Source organism: Trichosurus vulpecula, chromosome 3, assembly GCF_011100635.1.
Source record: "Trichosurus vulpecula isolate mTriVul1 chromosome 3, mTriVul1.pri, whole genome shotgun sequence".
Lineage (NCBI taxonomy): Eukaryota > Metazoa > Chordata > Mammalia > Diprotodontia > Phalangeridae > Trichosurus > Trichosurus vulpecula.
The window spans coordinates 438,860,747-438,881,919 of record NC_050575.1 but is presented as its reverse complement, the minus strand read 5'-3'; positions in this window follow the sequence as shown (position 1 = coordinate 438,881,919).

Sequence of the window (21,173 nt, the reverse complement as noted above, 5' to 3'; positions counted from 1 at the left end):
TTGACCAAGTGACTAGTAGCCAGATCCTTTAAGCCTAAGCCTCAGGTTCTTCTCATCCCACCCCTGAAATTGTTGTCTACACACAGCCTCAAACCATGCCATAACTCCCCTAGAGAGACATCCACACCCGTGTCTGAGATGGGCTCCTACAGATGCCCAAAGCTTAATCTTATTCTCTGTTATGTAAGCAGATGATTGGGTAACAGCATCACCAAGCAGGATGGCCAAATTTCACCAACATGGAATATGGAGAGCCAGTCAAGATTAATCCCTAAGGGAGAATTGGCAAGAAGAGCTCAAAAAAATCATTGAAGTTGGCATTAACCCCTGCCTCTGATATAAAGTTATTCTCTACACACCAGGGCTGCCAACATTTCTCAGCCTATTGCCTTAAGCTCTGGATATAACTGTTATTAAATATGAAAAGAAAAGAAAAGAACAACAAAGACAACAACAGTATAGACACCAGGCTGGGAGCCATCTAGCCAAGGGGGACCTACCAGAATCAAGCCTCATTAAGTCAGCCCCTTTCCAGCTAGACAGTAAGTCAATTACAGTAATCATTCAATGCAGCAATCCACCCAAGAAAGCTTTAACAAGCTCGGGTCCTAGCAGCACACTGTTGGGCCGATAATGACCCTGTTGTTTTAGATTGAGAAGAGCTGGGAACAGAGTTTTGGACCCTCCATGACAGCATTAGAGAATGACCAATGGATAGTGTATCCAAGAGAAAAAAAATCTCTGCTCATTTCATTATCCTGACAGCACTGACCATTTTCTGTGAAACAGAAAATCATTTTAGTTAGAAGCCCAGCATCCTTCCTCACTTAAACCAATTACCTCTTCAAAAGACAGACTGCACTATCCCCAGACCCACTTCACTTCAACTCTGACCATTTATGGTTAACTTAGAACAGAATCTTCAGCCTCAGGAGTTTGTGAGCACGGGTTTGGTGCAGTAGAGAGTATTGGGCATAGAGAGTTGGAAAGGCAAAGATTCTGCCCTGCCTTCTGAGGGTTCGGAATCTAAGAGAGCTTCCCACAAATGAGCTGATCAAAGTGTGAGAGCTCACACACACATGGAATTTATAAAGAGATGAGAATGCTCATTTCTCCCACCAGCTTGTGTTAGTTCCTCACATTCAGGAATTTTTTAAGACACTAAAATGAACATTTCAACCATACCTTGTACTTCTGTCCAAGGGCCTTGGCACACATAAGAGTTCTGCTCTTCTAACAGTGCCTGACTTTTCCAGAATACAATACAACATATATATATATATATATATATATATATATATATATATATATATATATATATATATACACATACATATACACACACATATACATATACATATATGTGTGTGTATGTGCATATGGATATATATTTTTTCTCCTTAGGTATTGAGAAAAACATTCTTACTTCATTCAGCCATAGTATATAGCAGCATAGATTTAGAGTTGTAATCACTTATAGAGGCCATTGAGTACAAATCCTCCATCATCTTACAAATCAGCAAAATGGGTCCCAGAAAGAGAGCACAGGATTGTAGATTTACAGCTAGAATGAATCATAGAGGCCATGAGCTCTAACTCCCTCATTTTAGAGGTGAGGACACTGAGGCCCAGGGAGGTTAAATGACTAATTGAAGGTCACATGGTGTCTAAGGAAGGATTTTAAATCAGGTCTTCCTAAATCTTAAGTCCAGCACCCCACTACCCACTGTACTATACTACCCACTCTTCTGTGATCTTATGAAGAAAAGACAAGAAGCATATGATTGCTGTCTGCATGTACTTGACGGGTTGTCCTGGGTACTAGGAACTGAAGTCATTTATTTATTCATTCATTTGTTTATTTATTTATGACTTCAGAAGGCAGAAATAGGAGCAGTGGGAATGGGTAGATGTTTTAAAGAGACAGTTTCAGGCTTTATTTAAGGAGAAAATAAAAACAAAATTCCTCACAATTAGAGCAGTCGCAAAGTGGAGGTGCTGGGATCCTCCTCACAAGAGGTTTTGAACCAGAGGCTAGAAGACCCCTGGTCAGGTAGTGGGGTCTGCAGTCCAAGGGCTAGTTGATTTGGATGTTTCTGAGGTCCCTCCCACACATGATATCAATTGTTACCCATTTGAAATCCCCTGTTCCTTCAGGAATTCAGTGGCTAATTCACTCTTCTCCCTCTCCTCTACTCCCTTGGTAAAATGAACTCCTGTTTACGACCCTGTTATAGATCAGTCATTCACAACCATATGTACTCCTTAGTCTTGGCTAGCTAAAAAGAAAAAGAAGGAACGTGGCATCATAAAAAATCATGCAGCCAAAATCAGCTCCAACTGGGTACTTGTTTTTCCATTGTGGAGAGCAAGATCGAGAGTGATAGTGAGAGAAGAAGGAGGAGGAGGAGGAGGAGGAGAGATGAAGAAAAAGAAACTTGCTATTCAAATGTTTTTGAAGTCAGAAATTACCCAGGTTTCTGATTCATGCAGTGGTTTACTGGTAAATATTTAACAACCAGCTCTCCAGGAAAAAAAATGTACTTACAACTCATAGTTGCATTTGCATTGCACACTGACATTTTCTCTGTCCCTCTTTTAAACGTAGACAATCAATCTATGACAACTCAAGTTCTGGTTTGTAGCCTTTGACAATTTCTGAAGTGCAAATGTTCACAATGAAAATTTAACAATCAGCTCTCACTAGCCAGGGCACATTCCTGGATACATTGTTCTCCAGGACAAAAAGGACTTTGTCAAGAGTCTGTGGAAAGATTTCAGGGGTTTGTGAACTTTTTTTTACTGAACTTTTAAAAAGAATTTGAATTTCAATAATTTGTTTCCTTTGTAATCCATTGTATTTAAATGTATGCCTTCAAAAGTATAAGTCTGAGAAGGGATCCCAACAGATTGCCAAATGGATCTGGGACACACAAGGAAGTTAAGAACCAACCTTTACATGGGAACATTAGCCTGAGTCAAAGGAAATGAAATTGAATAGGGATAAATAAACAGTCTTAGACTTGCATGAAAAACTAAACTTTACAGTTATAGGAGGAGAGAAATATAATTATGCAAGAGTTATTCTGAGAATGAACGAGATAGACTGTCCTATAGGAGAGGTCTTAGATTATTCCCTTTTTTAAGATGAATGAACTGAAGCCCAAAGAGATAAAGTGACTAGGACTAAAGTCCAGGCCTCTTCCTTCCCTGTTCTAGTGGAAAACCAAGCTAGCTTAGCTCCCAACTCAGAGACAATCCAAATCAGTGGGTTTGTAGACAGTAAGGTCCCTCAGGACAGGAACTGGCTCCATTTTGTCTGTATCTCTAATCGCTGGCACATAGTAGGTGTTTAATGAATGTGTGGTAAACTGGACTGATTTCATTCATGCAGTCAATCAAGAAGCACTTATTAACTGCCTACTGTCTGAGAAGAACTGTGCCAAATATTAGGATGGCAAATGCAAAGAAGGAAAGGATCCTTACTGTGCAGGCATTCATATTTCAGGAGGAGCTAGCCCTGATGGAAATAATTTTCATCCCCAAGATGAACTGAGATGACCAGTGCCTGGATATAGTGCTTACATTGTCTACGTGAGGGGTGGAGAACCTGCAGCCTCAAGGCCATGTGTAGGCCTCTAGGGCCTTGGGTGTGACCCTTTGACTGAATCTAAACTTCATAGAACAAATCCCCTTAGTAAAAGGAATTGTTCTGTGAAGCTTGGACTCGGTCAAAGTGCCACATTTGAGGACCTAGAGGGCCACATGTGGCCTCGAGGCCTCAGGTTCCCTACCCCTGGCCTATTTAATGACCAGAAACAGCTTAGTACTCATAAAACTTGGAATTATAAACTATTCAATGTCTCCCCAGACATATTTCAACATGAACCTAAGTAAAATTCCAATAAGCTTCAGAATCATCCTTATGGCGTCCATGCTCTTGTCCTGTTCGGCTGCTGAGGATGGGACCCCAAGATCTCCTCCAAGATGATTCTGCCATTTCCCCATTGTATCATGCTACAGTATGGTGTCACATTTTGTTAAAATTGCAGGAACATAAAAATGTATCAATTAAAATAAAAGAGGATTCCCCTCAGATATGTGGTGGGCATCCAGCCCACCTAGAACACCTGGGTCCCCACGATCTGCAGGTCCCAGTATAAGGAGATGAGTGGTAATATAATAGTCTCAACGTGTGCCAGCGGCTTTACAGATAATTTATCCGACCCCAAGGCAATGCTATGAGCTAAAGACTATTAATATCTCCAGATGACGAAATTGATGCTTAGTCTGTGATCTGCTCAGGGGTTATCATTCAACAGCCTTTCTATCGAGTGCCTACTATGTGACAGGTGCTGTGCTTGCCGGTGGGAAGCCGTAGACAAAAACACAACTGCCCTTGCCTTCAAAGAGGTCGTATTCTAATGGGGTAAGAAAATATGGATAGATATAAGTATACCCAAAATAGAGGGTCACCCAACTTGTATATGGAGATGCTGGATTCAAACAGCCAGGTAGCTAGGTGACACAGTGGTTAGAGTATTGGACCTGGGGTCTGGAAGTCGTGAGTTCAGATCCTGTTTCAGATACTCCTAGCTGTTTGATGCTGGATAAGTCACTGAAACCCTGTCTGCCTTAAGTTACCTTAACGGCAAAATGGAGCTAATTATAGCACCTCCCACCCAAGGTTGTTGGCTGACGCATAGTAGGTGCTTAATAAATGCTTGTTTCCTTCCTTCAAACCCAGTTCTCTCCGGGCTCCGAATGCTCCTTGGATACAACATACGCCAAAGCCGCCTTTAACCATCCTAGGCTGATCATGGCGACCACCTCAGTGCTGGAGTTTTAGGGACGGTGAAGCCGCTGGCTGTGTCCAACCACCACTCTCTGAGGACTGAAGGGCTCTTTCCGTTGGAGACGATGAAAGATACCGTAATGGGCCACTCAGCTGTGACTCAACAGAACTTTATACCGGCAGCGATCCCACGGCTGGCTCAATCTGACTTCCTACCCACGATAGCTGATCGCTGTTTTTTCATCATACTTATTATGAGGAAGTGAGAGTGAGGGTTTTCCCCTCCACCGTGCCAACTGTACCCGCGTGCCAGCTAGAACAGGGAGACTCAATGAGGTGGCCTGGGGCCTGGACAATTGCATGACCTTTCAACTTTGTGCTTCCTTTCTTGATGAGATGACCAAACTTGGCTTGAAAATGAAATACTTGATAAAGGTTTGTTGACTGACTAACACCGATAGGCTTTGGATTATCTGGTGAGATGTAGAAAGATTTTTATCATAGAAGGAGAGCTGGAAAAATCCTTAGTGAGCATCAAGTCCACCATCTTCATTTGGAATACAAAGGTTAAGTGATTTGCAGGTTCTGAAGCAAGAGCTGAACTTGGAGTTTCCTAAGTATAGGACTCTTATCTGCTATGCCACCTGTTAGCTAGGTGGTGCAGTGGATAAAGCACCAGTCCTGGAGTCAGGAAGAGCTCAGTTCAAATCTGGCCCAGATACTTACTAGCTGTGTGGCTCTGGGCAAGTCACTTTCCCCTGTTTGCCTCAATTTCCTCATCTGCAAAATGAGCTGGAGAAGGAAATGGCAAACCAGTCGAGTATCTCTGCCAAGAAAAGCCCAAATGAGGTCATAAATCAGACACAACTGAAATAACTGAACAATAGCAGTGGCAATTCTTCCAGGGACATGCTCTTCCTTTTAGGGGATGACTGACTGGCCAGTAGGCAGCTAGATGGCTCAGTGGAAAAAGCAGTGGGCCTGGAGTCAGGAAGACCTGAGTTCAAATCTAGCCTCAGACACTCACTACCTGTTCAACCCTGGGCAATTCCTTTAACTTCTGTTTGCCTTAATCCACTGGAGAAGGAAATGTCAAGCCACTCCAGTATTTTTGCCAAGAAAACTCCATGGACAATACGGTCCACACAGGGTCACACAGAGTTGGACATGATTGGATAACAGATGCTGATGGGTAATAGTGGAAGAGTTTGTATCAGAGAAGATGACCACCAGAAAGAGGAAGAGCCTTGTTCCACCTAGCCAGGTGGCATGGACTTCGAGGGGACAGTACAGAGCCAAGTATAGCAAGCCCTAGTTAGCCATCCCACGAACTGCTATATGTTCTGATGAGACTTGAGTCAACCTTCTGGAACAGTATGACAATAAACATAACTCACTGACTTATATTTTAAGACTAACAGTCAATGTTTGTGAAAGAGTATTTTGTGTTTAGTATTTCTTTTGTTCATAGGAAATACCTGTCCCATACCTGATTCATCATGTATGTTTAGTACTTTTCCACTTTCCACTTAGGGAAGAAGCTTAAGAGAAGAGACTTACATTTAAACAATATTTCCCTAGGACACTGGGAAGAGGTTATAAGGAGCACTATAAAGAAAAATGAAGCCCCTATCATTAGGGGCCAGAATCCAAAATATTGAATTGTATAAACCACCCACTTCGGTTGAGAATAAATGAATACCTTAGGGAAAAGAGGGTAGAATACCCTAGCCTACTGCGCCCAGCAGTGTTTATGCTTTTTGACAGTGAGGTTGAAAGAGGATTTCTCAAAGCCATCTGTACCACAAAAAATATAGGGGCTGCAACTCATGGCTTATCTTTCATATCCCATCTACCATAACTACCATGTTATAGAAGGCAGCTTTCAAAGTGAGACCTGCAGGTCACAAACCATTACAATCTATCATATTAGGTTTTGAAATACTGGCCTCAGGGATGTATGGGGGAGAGGGAGCAGCAGAGGAAAGAGTGGAAGTTTCCAGAAAGTTAAAAAAAACCACATTCCTATCAGTAAGAAGTTCACAAAGGAAACTGGATAGAATGTCTGGAGTCTCCAATTCTAAACTGGCTTGGGCTGGAAATAATATTGACAATAGAATATGGAATAATAGACACAGGGCTGGGCTCAAAGTCATAGAAATGTGGGTTTATCTTTGATACTTGTTGGTTCTGTGACTCTCAATAAGACATTTAGCTTGCCTGAGTTTGAATATCTCCACCTATAAAATTTCGAAGATACTGGCTTTGGCACCAATCTGGAAGGGTTAGAATGAAGCCTGAATGAGATAATGTATGTAAAGTGCTTTGGAAACCCCCAAGAATGAAAGCACTATTGGAATTATTGGTATTACTGTTATTAGTATCCATTTTCATGTCTTTTTTATTATTTCATTAATTTTTTTTCCATTTTCATTTTAATTCAATGGAATTTGGCTAGAAATGGTCCTCACACCCATTACTGTACATCACATATTATTTTTCATTTATCAACTTTCATGGTGGTGACATTCCCAGAAAATGGTGCAAAAGTCAAAAACACAAATGTTCATATATTGAACCTGTGGGAGGAAAGGTGATTAGGTCCCCGTGACTACCTAAAACTGTAATCTTTGCCTATTGTTTATTGGAAATACACTTTTAAGCAAACAATTCTTTATACTAACATTCATTCTAATATGTCTTTGCCCTAACATAGGAATCATAAAATAACCCATAAAATTGAGCACACAAAATAAAATTGGTAACATGCAAAACATTGTTCTTGCTAATAATTCCCCTAGGATTCTGTGATCTTTTGTGCTAATATCTCAATAAAACAATACATTGATTTCAGATAATACCATATTTCTGTAAACCTCTCTACCTTGACTACTCTCTGAAATTCAAGAGAGGGGTTACTGGGATTTTTATTGCTGCCATTGGAAGATGCTGAGACTGGCAAGGTCTCAGCATCACCTCTGACACTCGAATGCACAGGGAGCTCTTTACTAGACAAAAGTAGGGTGAACAAGGCCAGTGAAGTGCCTAGTAGGATAGCAGCCACTCCACAAACTTGTGAAAATGACCTTAGTAATAAAATTACACTAATGCTTGAAGTGATGAAGGTTAAACATGAGAACATTAACAATTGACTGTATAATGTTCTGTGCACTATCTGATATAATTAAATGAAGATGGAATGTAAACTCATCTTCTATAGGTTCCATGAAAAAACAAACTTATTTTGCCAAATTACAGAAGCAGACAGGATGATGGGAGAAAAATACTTCATTCTGTTCTTACATGGTTTTATTCTCTTCTTCAATTCAATTCAATAAACATTTATTAAGCGCCTACTGTGAGCCAGGCACTGTGCTAAGTGCTGGGGTGAAAAATAAGAAAAGCAAAGCAATCCCTGTCCTCAAGGACTTCGCATTCTAACGGGGGAAGACAATGCACAAAAGGAAGCTGGAAAGCATGTGAGTAGGGAATGGGGGCGGGGGGATCTTGTTCTCTGGTTTCTTCTGGTAGGTCTCTATGGTGTTTGTTTATAAAGCTCTTCATTCCACGGAGTATGGAGATTATGAGTATTCTTTATGGAGGCATCTAGAGCAGTAGCGGGATTCAAATGATTTGACAACTGGTTCTCCATAATACTGAGCCAAGGCACCACCTCCACCGCTGACATAGAAGGTGCAGGCCCCGCCCCACTAACAACTGATTTGGCGAACTAAATCTAAAATTAGGTACCTGTTCTACCGAAACTGCGGAACCTGCTGAATCCCACCACTGACCAGCAGCTTGGTGGCCCAGTGAATAGAGTTCTTAAGCTAGAGTCAAGACTAACCTCTGACACTTAATATCTACATCACCTTTGACAAGTAACTTAATTTGGATTTTGCTTAGTAGCACCTACCTCCCGGCTTGTTGTGGCCATTAAATGACATAATAGTTGCAGAATACTTTGAAAATTTTTTAAAGCATTATGTAAGTGCTAGCTATTAAATTTTAGAATATTCTTTTAAAATTCTGAGGATCGATGCTATGATTGGGTGATTGTGAGTGACAGTTTTGTCTACAATAACGCTTTGGATGTAGTACCGTTTATATGTTGAATTTTTAAGGCTATATTGAAGTCTATATTTTTTCACTTAGGAAAAATAGTGAGCTTTTTTACCACCATAGTTTTATTTATGTCTTTAAGTATTTCTCAGTTTTTACATGTAAGTTTTTTTTAATTTAACTATTTTTTTTTTTTAGTTTGAGTTCCAACATATCTCCCTCCCTCCTCTCACTTTTCCTTGAGAAGACAAACCATTTGATACAGACTATGGATGTGGCATTACGCAAAACAGATTTCCATATTAGCAACGTTACAAAAGACAACATAGATAAAAATAATTATGATGATAAAAGTTTTAAAAGTATGCTTCAATTCCATTACTTCTTTGTCTGGAGGTGGATGCCATTTTCATCATAAGTCCTCGGAATTGTTTTGAGTCTTGTATTAATGAGAATAGCTTGGTCATTTATAGTTGATGACCATACAATATGGCTGTTACTGTGTACAATGTTCTAGGTTTGCTGATTTCATTTTATACGTTTATTTAACTCTTCCCAGGTTTTCTTCTGAAACTATCCTGCTTGTTGTTTCTTATAGAGGATTAGTACTCCATCACAATCATATGCTACAACTTATTCAGCCATTTCCCAGTTGGTGGGCATCCCCTCAATTTCCAATTTTTTGCTACCACAAAAGAGCTACTATAAATATTTTTGTACATATCGGTGCTTTTTCCTTCCATCTCTTTGGGATACAGACCTAGTAGTGGGCCAAAGGGTATGCCCAGTTTGATTGCCCTTTGGGCATAGCTCCAAATGGCTCTCCAGAATGGTTGGATCACTTCACAACTCCACCAACAGTTCATTAGTGAATAAAGAGCTTCTGAAAAATATTTCTATGTTCTCATGGATTGTCATTTTCTCATCTCGTCTTATTATCACTTTACTTTAAGGTTTATAAAGCACTTTACACATTTTGTCTCATTTGATCACTGCAGCACTCTTGCAAGAACAATTTAGAAAGGAGGGGCCAAACAATGGAGAGAGAGCCGGGCTTAGTGTCAGGAAGACCCAGGTTCAAATCACATCTTAGACATTAACTGTATGTCCTTAGTCCAATAATTTCAACCTCTCTGAGACTCACTTGTCTTATCTATAAAATGTTGAAAATAATCCTGTAGAGTCTATGGCTGCTACATTGTGAGGATCAAATAAGAAAATATACGTGAAGATCTATATCAATGTGGGTTGTTATTACAGGAAGAATATTATCCCCATATTGCAGATGTAGAAGCCAAGGTGCAGCCAAATTAAATTCCTTATTTTTATCAAATAGCTGGTATGATGCTGAGGTGGGATTTATTCTCAGGATTCCCCTAATCCAAGTACATATAGTAATATCCCAGTGCCTCTGTAACTCTATTTGGGAAGTAGCTGGGATTTTGCTTCATCAAAAGGAAAGGAAGCAGAGTTACAGAGGAGCAAACAGTGGCTCTGAGTGACCTTAAGCAAGTCTATTATGTCTCAGTTTACTCATCTGTAAAAGGAGGGGGTTGGAGTAGACAGTTTCAAAGGTCCCTTCCAGCTCTGAACCAACACTCTTATCACTAGTCTCACATACAGTTTTCTTTAGCACACAGGATTCTTGATCTATGCCACTGCTGAAGGGTGGCATATTTTTTTCACTCCCTCCTGTAAAGAGGTGAGGTGATTCCTTTGTAAATTGACTATTAGACTCTTTTTAATGCCTTTACCCCCTCACCACGAAGGGAGTTAACTATTTCTTCCATAAGCTGTGAGGCCACAAATTTAGTTATCAATCAACCAAGGCTGTAAGGAATGATTTGACAAAATCGTCTGTTAAGTCTGACAGGAGTCAAGAATGCGCAGCTTTCTTCTAGCAGCACAAATGGATGCATGACAAGGGGATATTAATTGCACAAGACAAGACATTTAAAGGTATGAGCTCAGCACTAGCAGTCTATTTTACCCAATTAAGGCTATTTGTCAATGGAAATAACTGCAGGGAAGACTGTGCTTGATTTTCTTCTGTGGACCAAATGGAGTATTGGCAGTGGGGTCTTAGACACTCTAGTCTAATTTATTTCCATTTTTGGTGAAAGAAGGAAAGGAGTCTACAGTAGGGTAGAAGGGTGAGGAGAAGAGGGTGAATAGGTGACTGGCAGTGACTCATCCATTCACTCAACAGGTATGAGCTAAGTGACCACTCCATGTGTAGCACTGTGCAGGTGAGAAGGATGAGTCAAAGTCAGAGCTGTAACTAGCATGGAGTAACTTGTGCTTTAGGTCAAGGCACCATCATCCAAAGGGCTGTACCTTCTCACCTTGGTTCTAAATGTTTCCAAGTTACACTGGCCCAGACCATCAGAGGATTCTATTGTTTTTCCTTCCTTTTTATCTTTAGTCCTTGGCACTGCGCCGGGCATATGGCAGAAGCCTAATAGCTGCTTGTTGATTGGATAGCAGATTTTTGCCTAGTTATCCTTTCTTTTTGACTTGCCTAATCTGACCCTCAAATCTAGTGAAAGCACAGGCTCTAACCCCTTGGCTTTTCAGTTTATATCTTGTTTGTACATAGTTGTCTATATCTTGTCTCCCATATTGGACCATGAGCTCCCTGAAGACAAGGGTTAATTCCGTTTTTGTCTTTTTTTTGTTTCCCTGGTGCTTAGCACAATACCTGGCACATAGTAAGTGCTTAATAAATGCTTGTGGACTCACTGACATTAGTATATTTTTCTCTTGTACATATTGTAAATGCTCTTATCCATGCATATATGCATTGCTTCAAGTGAATAGAAAGCCGGCTCCTTGGGGGCAGGGAACATCTTTTGTTTTTGTCCTTGGATCTCCAGCACCTGACACAATGTCTGGCACACAGTTGGCACTTAATAAATGTTTTGAGGCATTGTGGCACAATGAAAAGTGGACCAAACTTGGAATCCCATGACCTGAGTTCGAATCCAAGCTCCTGACACTTGTTGTCTGTGTAGTCTTCAATGAGTCACAGTCTATGTGTCCTCAGTTCCCTCATCTGTAAAATGGGCAGGGTGGATTAGAGAACCTCTTAGGTGCCCTTCGCCTCTAGTTTTTTGGTTCTATAATCAGTAGTTCTTAAGCTGCTTCTCATGAACGTGTTTAATAATAATAATTGTATTTCAAAATAACAGGTTTCCTTTTTAAGAATGTAGAATTTATTATGTGCATTTGAAAAACATTACTCTGAGAAGGAAGAGGTATATAGGCTTTACCAGACTGCCAAAGGCTTTAGTCTATGGCTAAGTTTTCTTTTAAAAAAGGTAAGAATCCATGTTATAAATTAAGTAATCAATTTTAACACGAAGCTGCCCACCTAATTCACTCCTCTGTGTATCTGACATGATGTCCAGCTGCTGACCAGCATGGAGATAATCCTGTGTCTGAAATGAACATGGAATCCCAATGAAATACTGACTGCAGGTGCTGATGATGCCAGCAATAATTCACACTAGCCATCATGTTTAACAGTCATTGAAAGGTTCAAACAAACTCCAGAATATTATCATTCCTATTTGACAGAAGAAGAAACTGAGGCCCAAGGAGGGAAAATGACCTATCGAAGATTAGCCATCTAGTAGGTGGCAGGACACCAATCTCCTTTGTTTTGTGAGAAAACACTGAATTCACCAATCCAGTCCTGCCACAAACAGCGCTCAGAGCAGACGCCTAGCTATTTTTTTTGTACCGGCTATCTACCATCGATTTACTGACATTGATGGAAACAAGCTATTTGACTCATTGTTAATGAATCAAGGGTCTACCTCATTAACAAAAAGTTCAATACAGCAAACACCATCAGGAACTACAGAAACACTGTGGAGAAAAAAGGATTTCATATCTGACAACAGCATTGGCACCAGGGGAACCAAAGCCTTGGGGAGAATAGGCATTTTGTAGATGGGGAGGAATAAGGAAGAAGGGAGGCAAGGCTACAGTTGTTTTTGTTGGGGCATTTTTCAGTTGTGTTCAACTCTCTGTGACCCCATTTGGGGTTTTCTTGGCAAAGAAATTGGAGTGGTTGGCCGTTTCCTTCTCCAGGTCATTTTACAGATGAGGAAACCAAGGAAAATAGGGTGAAGTGACATGTCCAGGTTCATACCACTGGTAAGTGTCTGATGCCAGATTTGAACTCAGGTCTTCCTGACTCTGGGGACAGTGCTCTACCCACTGCACCATCTAGCTGTCCCGTGGACACAGTAACTCTGATAAAACCAAGAGAGGGAAGCACCAGCCACAAATTGTCAATCTTTCAAGTTGAATAAGCCTTGAGATTAGGGGGCTGAGCAGCAACAGAATTGGGAATTTGATATCCCAGATATCAACCCTCTCATCACACTATCATGTTGTCATTCCTTTAGGTATAAATGTAAGGAAAAAAATGCTAATAATTGGACAATTAGAGTTGGCCCAAAGTAGATGGGCTGCCTTAGGACCTACTGGATTGGAATAGAGGAGAGGGAAGAGTAAGAGAGAAAGAGGGGGTAAAGGAGAGACATAGGAGAAAGTGAGAGGGAGGAGGGAGAGAGAGAAACAGAGACATGGAGAAATAGAGATACATAGAGAGAAAGACAACAGAGAAAGAGATAGAAATACAGAAAAAGAAGTATAGAGCATTGTGAGGAGACAGCTGGAAGTGGACAGTTTCTCAATCAGTCATTGATTTGAATGAATGTCCTCCAAGGTCCCTTCAAATTCTGAGATTCTGTGATTACATAAAAGGGTGAAGAGAAAATGCAAATTGCCCTGCAAAGGGTCACATTGGAAGCCCTAATCAGGGCAGTGACCCAGAGTCAGAAGACTTGAATTTATGTCATGACAGCCCTGTTATGTAAGGTAAATGACCTTAGGCACTTAGCTGGAATTCTACAACTCTGATTCTGTGATTCCAGGCAAGTCACTTCATCTCTGTGTATCTCATTATGTTTATTTTCCAATCTGGAAAACGGGGGTAGGTGAGATCATCTGCATTTTCTACTTGACAAGGTTGCTGTGTCGCTCAAGTTTATGTGTAAGGAAACAATTGCCTTTTTTTCTGGACAAAATGTGGTGCCAATCAGGGTTGCTTTCCTCTTTTGTTGTTCTTATATGTCTTGCTGCTAAAAGGCACACAATATAGTGGCTGGAACATGGGCCTGCCAAACCCATTGGAACCATTGCTGAGTCTTTGTTCTGATTCAGATTCATCATTGACAAAGTCAAGTAGAATGCAGGGAGTGAGGTGAGCTATATAATCCAAGCTCCATACCCTCTAGGAGATTTCTTTGGTAGAGTACCCCATGTGACTTTGGGGACACAGGATCCTGTCAGTGAATTAAACAGGAATCACAATACATCACATAACCGTCTGTTACAATGGGCAGCGAATCAACCTCAGATATCGGGAGTGAAAAATAAAATTAAAAGAAAAATCAATCACTTGTGGGCAATTCACTTGGATTATGTTCAACTCTCCCTTAGTATCACCTCAGCCATGAATCACCAGTTGCCATTCTGCCCTTATCAGGGAGGGGCTTTCTAGTGACTACACCCTAGCGGACAGGAGTCTAAATAACCTGTAGGTGGTCTTGAAGAGATGATATACAAAAATCTAGAAAGAGAAAAAAAAGATGAACAATCATGAGACTTTAGAAGATAGCCAGAAGAGACAGTGCAATGTCACAAGAAAGTAGCCTTGATGTGGTCAGAGAGATGACACACCATAAAACAAAATGGGGCAATGCCAAGAAGAGGTGACGCGGGCCGGCAGATGACCAGAAAGAGGCATGCCGATATCAGCAGAGGGAAGCAGCGGCCCTGAGGCACAGAGTGCGTGTTGCCCTAGTATACGTTTTGGCTGTGTTCCTGTATGTGTACATATTCCCTATGATTGCCCTTCATGTATATTTCTCATGCTCAATGCATACATGTTCTTTCTTATTTATGGTATGAAAATTAATGGAAAAATGTATTCCATATGCAACTAGAATGCATCTTTTCTCATTTTTCATTTGTTATACTTTTTTTAAATGTCCATTTATTTGAACTAATGTATCCTCTGGCTGACATTGTGGGGGCTTGTGAGTGGGTGTTGACTGAAAGAACACCTTGAATCTGGAGTAGTTTTATTGGGGATTTCAGTGGCTATATGTATATAATAAATATATATATATATGTATTATATATATTATATATATGTATATATACACACACACACACACTTTCTTTTAGCCAATAAGGGCTATATAAAGGAATTTTTTAAATTTTAATTCTAATTTCATCAATACATAAAACTCTCAGAGTGGAAACTCCCTTAACCAATGCACCAATATATTATTGTTAATAGTGTTGCTGCTATCATTTTATTAGGATAAAAATACTTTGCAAAGGAATAGCAAGAAAAGACAGAGCACAGGTGTGAGGAATGAAGCCAGCTGTTGATAGGAGATGCTTTTCAATAAAGACATGGCTCTGATAAATTTACCTCTGGGGTTCCTGACCATTCCTGATCATTAAAGAGCCAATCACACTTTTAAAAACAGTCTTTGGTCCTCTTTCCTGGCCCAGCTCCAGTAGTGGGTAATTACATTCTTCCAGCTAACTTCTCCCCTTGGAGTTCCAACTTGATATGATATCCTTCTTCCCTTCCAGGCGATAACTAATGCACACTATTGCATTTGAAACAGCTGCTGAATATCCCTCAAGGGGGCCTTGAATCAGAAGGAAACCTTGTGGTGCTGAGTCCCAAGGTTTGCAGTGATCCCACAGAATACCTGGCCTGTTGGTTTTGGGGTTGGGGGGCAGAGATGCAGGATGTTGTCTTTGAATAGCTCTTGTGGATTAATTCATTTTACACCCATTTCTTCAGATGATTATGATGAGAGAGTCACTAAGCATTCCCCTTCCCTGTTTTAGCCTCTCTGCTGTTTGAATTTCCTTCCAATCCTCCAGCCGCTGGACCATCTTTGCACTGTTCTCATAGACTTAGAACCAGAAGGAACCCCAGAAGCCATACAGTTCAGCTGACTCATTTTACACGTAAGAAGAAAGAGCTGGTTCATAGCAGAATCAGAATTGGTGGATTCAATGTTCTCTTCCCTGTACCATATTACCCTTTGCCCAGATTCATCTCTGAGTTTATGTTGGTGGAACTGCAGACAGACAAGTTGCTGTGCTCTTGAAGAGAAATGGAGGGTCTCAGAAGGGGTCTCCAGAGGCCAGCAGGACTCTTCCTGGAAGCTGCTGAAATACCTGATGTCTCTATCACAAGTGGATAGTAGGAGGCAAAGGGAGGAGAAACCCATATTTCACATTCTCCCCTGAAGCTCAATTCAGGAATTCGGCATCACGGAGATTTCTTGGGACAATTTGATAGGAGAGAGTCAAGACTTGGAAGGACAGCATTTCCCCCTCTATCTATTAGCAGCTAAACTGCAGCCATTGACCACCTACTATCCAAATGTCTGGTCTATTTGGCAAAAGAAAATCAGAAATATTGATTGGTGATCACAAATCAATGCTGGATAAATTGCTTTTTTTAGCTTTTCCAGGAGTTACTTTGATGGCTGGTGGGGTAGACATAGCCTTAAGGTCAGATTGATCCAACTGAGGGATTGCCAAAATAACAAGGGGCTGAGAGAGAACTGGAGGGAATCAGATATGGACCATTTGCATGGCCTTCTTTTTGTCATGTTCCTAACTCAGAAGTTGTACCATGCTTACTTCCCCAGGGCCGTGTCTTCCCAAAACTACCTTTCATCTTTGTCCTCCTCAGAGCTGTCATCTTGGATAGGCCATAAGGGAATGGCAGCCTCACCAAAGACCTTTAAACAAATCCCAATAGGAAGATACTTTTGCTTTTTTATTCTGCTTTTGATACAGAAAGGAAACTGCAAATAACAGAGAAAACCAAAGGAAGCTCCAGGAGACCAGAGAGCCTAATAGAAAGAGAAATGGCCTGAGGTGGGGGCAGGAGAACTCGATTTGAGGGGATATGGAATGCTTTCTGAAAGGAGATATTGTGTGGCTATGGGATGGAATGTAAAGGGTCTCAAACATGGAGTCATCAGGGGTACTGTGTTCATACCACAGCTCTGCCAGTTATTACCTGAGTGACATTGGACAAGTCACTTAACCTCTGGGCTTCAGTTTCTTCATATTAAGAAGAAAGTGAAGGCCTGGGACTAGATACCTGAGGTCCTTTCCAGGTCCAGAGCTATGTGAATTCAAAGATATTCAGTAAACTGTATGGTAACTGAAGATCTAACATAGGATTTTTAACCTGGGGTCTGTGATTTGTTTTTAATATGTTAAGAATAATGCTTCACTATAATTGGTTTCCTTTGTAATTCAATGTAATTATTTTTAACTCATTTAACAATATTACTTTAAGAATAATCATAGGGGGCCCATGTCCCAAAAAAGGTGAAGAACTCCTATAGTAGGGTATTAGGGGAGGCAGCTACATGACACAAGGGACAGTGAGCTGGAATCAGGAAGACCTGGGTTCAAGTGTTGCTTCAAAAACTCAGCTGGGTAGGGCAAGTCACTTTAATCTGTCTCAGCCTCAATAGCCCCATCTGTAAAACAGCTGATAATAATAGCACCTACCTCAAAGGGTTGTTGTGAGGATTGAATGAGACAACAGGTATGTTTAGGATGCTTTCCGAACCAAAACACTCCATAAATGCTACCTACTGTTATTTGTTATTAGGATATTTCCATACCCACAAACTCAGGAACAAGGTGGGATGTGTTTGTATGATTACAGCGCCCACACACAGTTCTACAAGTCATTAAACAAATGAAAACTTTCTGGACAACTTCTGAATAATTCCCCTGAAATAACAACCTAGATTCCTTCCTTCCTTCTTTCCTTCCTTCCTTCCTTCCTTCCTTCCTTCCTTCCTTCCTTCCTTCCTTCCTTCCTTCCTTCCTTCCTTCCTTCCTTCCTTCCTCCTTTCTTCCTTCCTTCCTTCTCTCTCTCTCTCTCTCTCTCTCTGCCTCCTTTTTGAAGGGAGGACAGGTGGATAGATACTCCCACATTTTAACCGGCACAAAGAACTGTGCTTGGCAACTGCCTCAATGGATGAAGATTGACAAGTTACCTGTGATGTAGTCTTAAAGAAATGCCCGGGGCCCTGAATGGTGAAATAACTTACTCATGGGCCCACACGGGGTCAGTATGTGTCAGGAGCAGTTCATGAACCCCCCAGTCTTTCTGACCTTAAGGCTAGCTCACTATTTCTCACCCTAGGCTGCCACTTTGTACCTGAAAACGATCAGATTCACTCAGGTCAACCACCCTTAACAGTCATTCATCTGGAGGCACTATTTAGTCCTCTGTCTTTCAGATTCTCTCTACAAAAAAGGCTTCAGGTTAGAAGAAGCAGAATTTTCCATGAAAGGGATCGAGGGCAGAAGAGACCTTAGAGAAAATCCATCTATCCACTCTTGTATCTTTGGCTCCCCTTCATGTACTCTGAGGTTCCTTACACATGCTACTCAATCTCTAGCCTCCAGAACATTGCACAGGCTTTCATACATGCCTGGAAGGCACTCTCTACTCAAGTCTGTCTCTTGGAATTTCCATTTTCCTTCAAATCTCAGCTCCACTGCCACCTTCCAGCTGAAGTTTTTCCAAGTCCTACCCCCTCCCAGATGCTAGAACTTCCCCCATCAAAGCACCTTTTTTTATTTTATACATTTCATCTGCCCTGCATGGAGACAGGAATAACCAGATAACTGGATCAGCAATTTAAACCAATGTAAAGTTTGTTGAGTTCACCAGTGAGGAAGGCTCTCCAACACAAGTAGAGTCCCATCATTCATGGAGAAAGCAACATTTATAGAGCATGGGAAGTGGGGGGCGGAATGGAGAGGACTCTGGGGAAGAACTGAAGTCATACTTGTTTCTTACTCGTTTGTTCGTTGGACCTAGGATATTGTGGCAAGTCTAGTTCTCAGGATTAGGGTACAAAAAAGGATATGTTGACATCTTGTTCCAGGCCACTTCCAATTTCTAGTAGAAAGTAGGCCAGAGGGCGTGAAGGGGTGTGGACATTAGCCGGTGGCAGGATGGGGGAGTCAGGACTCACAGTCCCAATAGAATATAAGCTCCTGATGGTCATTTATATTTCTTAGCATACCCAGAACCTAGCATGTTTCCTCTCACATAGTAGGTATTTAATAAAAGTTGATCAATTACATGATTGGTTTATCTTATCCATCCCCAAGGGGTGTGTGTGTGTATGTATATGAATATATACGTGTATATTATATATATATATATATATATATATGTACATATATATACACATATATATATACCCCCACACACAGACATATGCTTACATGCACATACACACATATATGTGTATATGTATATGTATGTGTATAGTACTATATATCTACATCTATGCAGAGATAGAGATGGAGATGTAAATGGAGATTGAGAGAGATGCATATCAGAGATGGAGATAGAAGTGGAAGCAGAGAGAGAAATTGAGGAGATGGAAATGGAGATAAACTGAGGCCCAAAGAAGGGCAATGTCTTGCTCCAAGTCACAGAAGTTGGAAATAGCAGAGCCGAGAAGACATTTCAGGAGATGAGCCTAGACCTTGAGTTCAGACCAAGGAGTGGTCTGTTGAGTTCAGTACACAAGGATGTGCACCCTCTTATTCTAAGAGAACATGCTTCTCACATGGTACAAGAGGGTAAGGACCTGAAAGGGTTGGGGGAAAGGTTGTTAATCGTATCCATCAATCAATGCATTTACTGGGTACTAGAAGAAACAAAGACAAAATTGGTATACTCAGGGGGGAAACCAACAAACCAAATATAAGAGAGAAAAGAGCAGACTGATTGATCACCAAAAAAAAATTGATTTGAGAAACACTCTGCTAAGGCAGAGCTCAGATGAAAATTACAGTTCTCACTGAAATCCACAGAACAATTATTCCTATTTAATCTGGGACTTCAATGCACATCTGTTCCAGCTGCTTTGCTGAAGTGACTGGTCATTTTAGTCAAATTCCCCTAATCTTCAGGCACTGCATTTTCATTACATTCCTGTTTGCCCCTCAGATCCATGCACCCCCCTCCACAGCACAAATGCCTGTGCATGTTCTCTTATGACTGATTAACAATAAAAATAAATCATCAAAAGTACACTGATGCCATTTTAATTTCTGGCACTATCCAACAAACAGATGTAGCAGGTTTCAGAGGGGGAAAATGAAAAGGTGATTTTAAAAAATGGTGTGTGTGTGTGTGTGTGCTGGGTTAGGAATGGGAAAGACTCATCTTCGTGAGTTCCAATGTGGCCTCAGATACTTACTAGCTGTGTGACCCTGGGCAACTCCCTTAACCTTGTTTGCTTCAGTTTTCTCATCTGTCAAATGAGTTGGAGAAGGAAATGGTAAACCACTCCAGTATCTTTGCCAAGAAAACATCAAATGGGGTCATGAAGTGTCAGACATGACGGAAATGACTCAATAACAAACTTGAGAACAAAGTCAAGATTTATTTTTGAAATCAGCTGATATTCACCATCCAAAGCTATATGAGCATACAGCTAATATTCTTAGAATGAACCTTGTTAAGAGGGTCACTCAGATTGATTCTTTGGAAAGCTCTCTCTCAACTTTTATGATTCGACAAAATTTTGTAAGGTACCTACTAATTACAAGGCACTATTTGTGATGCTGCAGACACAACAGTCATGCCATTTGATCTAATGTCTAAAGATTAAAATCAATCAACAGCATTTGTTAAGCTCCTACTATGTGCAAGGTGTGCTAGGTGCTAGGGATACAAAAGACAATTAACATCCATACAAAAATCAATTATTTATTAAGCACCTTCTATATGAAAAGAACTGTTCTGGGTACTGAGGATACAAATATCAGGAGAGTCAACCATGTCTTTCAACGCTGAGGAATTCTTGTCCATTTTGTTGTTGTTGAGTCATTATTCAGTCATGTCTAACTCTTCATGACCCCATTTGGGATTTTCTTGGCAAATACATGGAGTGGTTTACCATTTCCTTCTCCGGCTCATTTTGCAGATGAGGAAACTAAGGCCGACAAGGTTAAGTGACATGTCCAGGGTCACACCATTCATACGTGTCTGAGGCTAGATTTGATATCAGGAAGATGAGTCTTCCTGGCTCCAGGGCCTATTCTCTATTCAAAATGCCACCATATGGGTTCCACCCAACATCAGTGGGCTTTCCTCACATAAATTGGAAGGACACCATCGGTTATCCCTTCCCCTGCC